The sequence below is a fragment of the Octodon degus genome, unplaced genomic scaffold (genome assembly GCF_000260255.1).
Source record: "Octodon degus isolate 3935 unplaced genomic scaffold, OctDeg1.0 scaffold00382, whole genome shotgun sequence".
Lineage (NCBI taxonomy): Eukaryota > Metazoa > Chordata > Mammalia > Rodentia > Octodontidae > Octodon > Octodon degus.
In genome coordinates this window covers 509,076-514,901 of record NW_004524958.1, presented here as the reverse complement: position 1 = coordinate 514,901, position 5,826 = coordinate 509,076, and the positions used below count along the sequence as shown (strand labels likewise).

The 5,826-nt window shown below is 37.9% G+C and overlaps 1 pseudogene; it reads right to left on the bottom strand.

Moving 5' to 3' along the window:
* LOC101567485 overlaps positions 1–1,353 on the bottom strand; it is a 4,627-nt pseudogene extending 3,274 nt beyond the window's left edge.
* Positions 1,354–5,826: the final 4,473 nt, after the last annotated feature.

Genomic DNA, 5,826 nt, shown 5'->3' with positions numbered 1-5,826 from the left:
AAAAAAAGAAAAAGAAAACAATAAAGACATATTTTTACAAAGATTTAAAAAAGGAGAAAGTTTGCCTACCCTTATATCTTCAAGATTTCCACCTATATCCTCTTTAAGTAGATTTAGAATATCTGTTTTAATGTTTAGATCTTAATTTGTTTGAACTTTACTTTAGTGCGTGGTGATAGACCTTGGTCCAGTTTTAGTTTTCAGCATGTAGAGAGCCAGTTTTTCCAGCACCATTTATTAAAGAGGCCATCTTTCAGTGAACATGTTTGGCCCCTTTGCCAAAGATAAGACACCAGAGTGCATTTGTAGTTGTAGCTGCATCTTCTAATCTATTCCACTGATCTTCAGGTCTATTTTTTGTCAATCTGATGATGATTTTATCACAGTAGCTTTGTAGTATAATTTCAAGTCAGGGATTGTAATGCCTCCTGCCTTGCCTTTGTTGTCTAGGATTGCTTTTGCTATTCTAGGTCTTTACTGGTTCCAAATAAATTTTAAGAATGATTTCAATAGATCTGTGAAGTATGTTGGTGGTATTTTGACAGGAAATGCATTAAATCTATAACAGATTTGGGAGTACAGCCATTTTCACAATGTTGGTTCTTCCTATCCAGGAGCAAGAAATAACTTTCCATTTTCTGAAATCTTCTTCAATCACTTTTTTCAGAGTACTGAAATTTTCGTTGAATAAATCTTTTACTTCTTTCATTAGATTAATTCATAACTATTTCATTTTTTGTGATGCTGTTGTAAAGGTATTGTTTTGCTAATTTCTCTCTCAGTGTGTTTGTTAATCGTGTATAGGAATGTTATTGATTTTTGGTATTCACTTTGTAAACTGTTATGCTACTGAATTTGTTTATTAGTTCTAGGAGCTCCTTAGTGGAGTTTTTTGGATCTTCCAAGTACAGTATCATGTCACCTGCAAATAATTATAGTTTAACTTCTTCTTTATCCAGTCTTATTCTTTTTGGTTCTCTCTCTTGTCTAACAGCTCTACCTCATGATTTCATGACTATATGACTATATTGAATAGGAGTGGTGATAGAGGACATCCTTGTCTTGTACCTGATCTGAGAGTGAAAGATTTCAGTTTTTCTCCATTTATAGTTATGTTGCCTGTTGGATTGTCATAGATGGCTTTCATCAGATTGAGGCAGAGGCCATCCATTCCAATTTTCTGTAGGGATTTAATCATGAATGAGAGTTGGACCTTGTCAAAAGCCTTTTCTGCATCAATTGAGATGATTATATGGTTTTTGGATTTGGCTCCATTGATACAGTGTATTACATTTATAGATATGTGTTTGTCAAACCATCCCTGTATTACTGGTGTGAATCCTACCTGGTCATGGTGTATGATCTTCTTAATGATTTTATGTATTCTATTTGCTAGGATTTTATTGAGTATTTTTGCATCTATGTTCATGTGGGAGATTGGCCTGTAGTTCTCTTATTTGGTTGAATCTTTCTCTGGTTTTGCTATTAGCATAACACTTGCCATCAAGAATGATTTTGGAAGTATTGCTTCCTTTTCAATTTCATTGAAGAATTTGAGGATTATTGGGATTAAATCTTCTGTAAATTTCTTTAGAATTCATCTGTGAATCCATCAGGGTTTGGGCTTTTCCTTTCGGTAAGTTTTTAATTATATTTTCAATTTCATTAGCTGATATTGGATTATTAAGAGTTTTAATATCTTCTTGATTCAGTTTTGGTAATTTGAACCTTTCTAGGAATCTGTCCATTCCTTGTATCTTCAGTTCTGTGAGTGTAAAGATTTTCAAAGTAGCTATTGGTGATCTTCTGGATTTCCACGTGGTCTATAGTAATTTCACCCTTTTCATTCCTTATTAGTTGAATTTGAGTTTTTTCTTTCCTCTTTTTGATAAGGTTAGCTTGGGGCATATAATTTTATTTAAACTTTCAATGAACCTGCCTTTTTTTTGTGGAACTGGGGATTGAACTCAGGTCCTTGTGCTTGCCAGTGAAGTGCTTATTCCACTGAGCCATCTCCCCGGCCCTTGAACCTGCCTTTCCAGTTGTTAATTTTTTGTATTGTTTTCTTCTTGCAACTGTATTAATTACTGCTCTAGTCTGTATAATTTCCTCTCGTCTTTTGGCTTTGGGCTTGGTTGCTCTTCTTTTCTGAGATGCTTGAGGTGCAGCATTAGGGAATGCATTTGTTCTCATTCTGTTTTCCTAATGTGTGAGTTCACTGCTATAAATTTCCCTTTACAAGCTTCTCTCATTGCATGCCATAAATTTCAATAAGTTGTGTTTCAATTTTCATTGAAATGTAGATTTTGTTTAATTTCTTGTTTCATTTCATCTGTAACCCATTGGTTTTTGAGAAGGGCGTTATTTAATTTTACTGTATTTATGGGGTTTTGTGATTTCTTTTGTCATTTTTTTCCAGTTTCATTGCACTGTGGTCAGATAATATGCATGGGATAGTTTCTGTTTTCTTGCATATATTGAAGTATGACCTATGGACTACTATGTGGTCTATTTTAGAAAACATCCCATGTGCATCTGAAAACAGTGTGTATTCAGATGTGATGGGATGTAACACTCTGTACATGTCCACTAAGTCCATTTGTTCCAAGTTCTGGTTCAGTTCTGCTACCTCTTTGCTAACTTTTTGTCTGGTTGACCTATCCTTTTGGGATAAGAGGGTGTTAAGGTCTCCTGTTAAGACTGTGTTATTGTACATTAGATTTTTCATGTCCGTTTAGATTTGTTTGATGTAGTTGGGTGCTCCCGTGTTAGTTTAGATTTGTTTGATGTAGTTGGGTGCTCCTGTGTTTGATGTGTACATATTTATGACTGTTACCTCTTCCTCTTGTATTTTTCCCCTAACTAGTATGTAGTGCCCTTCTTTGTTTCATTTGATCTTCTTGGTTTGAAGTTCAGATTGTTTGTGAACAGGATTGCTACCCCTGCTTTTTTGAGGTGCTGGGGCATGTAGTATTGTTCTTCATCCTTTGACTTTCAGTCTGTGAATTTCTTTATGAGTTAAGTGTGCTTCTTTTTTTAAAAATTTTATGTGTGTGTGTGTGTGTGTGTGTGTGTGTGTGTGGCCAGCTCAGCCCACCAGGGGGCGGCGCTGGCTGGCATGTGGTGCTGGGGGATTGAACCGCAGTCCCTGTACGTTCCTAAGCTTGTTCTAAGTATGTGCTTTAGACCACTGAGCCATCTCACCAGCCCCTAAGTGTGTTTCTTGTATACAGCATATTGTTGGATTTTTCTTTCTAATCCACTCTGCTAGTCTATGTCTTTTAATAAGTGAATTGAGTCCATTTACATTGATGGTTATAACTAAGAGAAATTGACTTATGTTTGACATGGTATTTACCTGCTATTTGTTATCTATTTTTCTCCTGCATTTAACTGTTTGCCCTACTTCATGGGTTCTTTCCATTCTCATTCATGGAATTATGTTCATTTTGATCCCTTTCTAGAATATCTTTTAGTAGTCTGTGTAGGGTTGGCTTGGTTGTCACGAGTTTCTTTATTTGTTCTTGGTCATGGAAGTATTTCACTTTCCCATTAAACTTGAAAGAGAGTTTTGCAGGGTATATCAGTGTGGACTGGAATTTGTTTTCTTTTAAGACTTGAAGTACTTTGCTCCATGCTCTTCTTGCCTTGATGGTTTGTGAAGAGAAATCTGCTGTTATTCTGATGTTGTTTCCTTTAAATGTGATCTGGTTCTTTTCTCTAGTGGCTTTTAGTATACTGTTTCTGTGCTGAATTTCTGGGATCTTGACTATTATATGTCTGAGTGTGGTTTTAATTGGGTCGATGGTATTTGGAGTTCGATATGCCATAGTTCCCTGAATGCCAAAGTGTTTCACCAAGTTTGGGAAGTTTTCAGCTAGCACCTCTGCCCATATTTTTTTTTTCAGAACCAGGGATTAAACTCAGACCCTTGCGCTTGCCAGGGAAGCACTTACTCTACTGAGCCATCTCCCCGGCCCCTCATATTCTTTTTATATAGTTTGTATTGACTCTTTCTTTTTCATCGGTGCCTATTAGTCTTATGTTGTTTATCTTTGCGTCATCTTGCAGATGTCAAATTATTTTTTCCTGCAACTTAGTTGTTTTTAGGAGATCTTTCCTTATGTTTTCACTAGTTAAAACAACATCTTCAAAGTCTGAAAATCTATTTTCACTTTCATTCAGATTGTTTTGCCAACTTTTAATTGAGTTCTTAATCTCTTGAATATCTCTTTGAATCTGCTTCATGCATTCTATTTCTTTTCCATATTGCTCATTCAAGGATTGCAGAATTTTTCTATTCTCCATTTTTCTCTCAGTTTCCTCATTAGAAACACTTAGTAATTCTTTCATTATAGTTGTCATCTCTTTTTACACTTTGGAGATTATTTCTGATCTGATTTCCTCTATACCTTTCTGCAGTCATTTCTTTACTTCAGATGCTATTATTTCAGAGATTTCAGGTGTGTGACTTCCAATTTCTTTTATACCAGTGCCTTCTGCATTTGTTCTGGGTGGGCTCAGGGTCTGAGAATGAATTTTTCTCTTTCTCTTTGTCATTTTGTATAGCACTGTCCTCTGACCCTTGGTGTAGAGCTTTGGTGCAGTTATCACCTGAGCACCTACCAGTATTATTCCCCAAGAGAGCTCACGTGGTTAAGGCAGTTACAGTTTTTATTTACAGTACTACAATTGGCAACATTAGTAATGGGTAGTGAGATTGAGCCATTGACAAACTTTTGAAACTGTTGGGTTTGTATTTTAAACCATAAGAACAAACATTATCACTCTATAGCTAAGCAGATGTTAAGTTGGGAATTTGTATTTAAATTAGTTCCCCTCAGTTTCATCTGATTGCCTCCCCTTGATGTTCTTGGAGTCTTCCAGGCAGAGTAGTTCACCCTGATTGTATGATGTCCCCTCTCTCAATTGATAGAGAGAGATGGCTGGGGAGAGGGCTCAGCAGCACAAGTGGCTGCCTGGAAAACGCAAGGTCCTGAGTTCAATTCCTGGTTTAAAAAAAAAAATCTTAGAGCTGACCAAATAGCTCAGCGGATTAAAGCACCTGTAAGGCAGGTGCAGGGACCAGGGTTCGATCCCTGGGCCTGCTGTGCTGGCCCCACCCCCAGGGCACACTGAGATGGCAACTGAGACTGGGCATGGTGGTGCACATCTGTAATCCTGGCTCTTGGAAGGCTGTAAGGTGGATCACTAAGAGTCTGATCTAGTAGTGAGACCTTGAACACCCTGTACACCCTTCCCTAAAATAAAAAAAAATTAATTGATAGAGGAGGACGCTCTCATAGATGTGGGTCTAGCAGTGTGCCTCATCTGACCAGGTCTAGGTCTGCCAAGTTCAAACTCATCCAGCTGGCCTGGCTGGGGTCTGGCTGCTGTACTTGGCTTCTTCCTGCTGCAGCCCGTGGAAGTGAACCCGCTGTGCCACACTGGCAAGACGTTCTGCTCCTGGATTAGCTGGCTGGGTCTCTCCCCGGTCTCTCTGTAGGGACTTCTGCCTCAGGGTGCCACACTGGGCCTATTCACTGCAGGTTCCCGCAGCCAGTCCACATGTCAGGCCTGTCTGCTGGAGGAGGCTTCCAGCCAAGTACAACTGTGGTTGATGGCTGACATGTAGCAATAACTGTGAATGAGGTAAACATGTATTATTAAACTATGAGGTCAAGAGCTTTAAGTTTAAGTACCTAAAATGTTACTATGGATATGGAAAGATTTCCACTTACATAAACATGTATTTTTATGAAAAATCAGGGGTAGTGACATCTCCCTGGTCTCTTAACAATATTTAAATTCTTGCAAACAACTAGC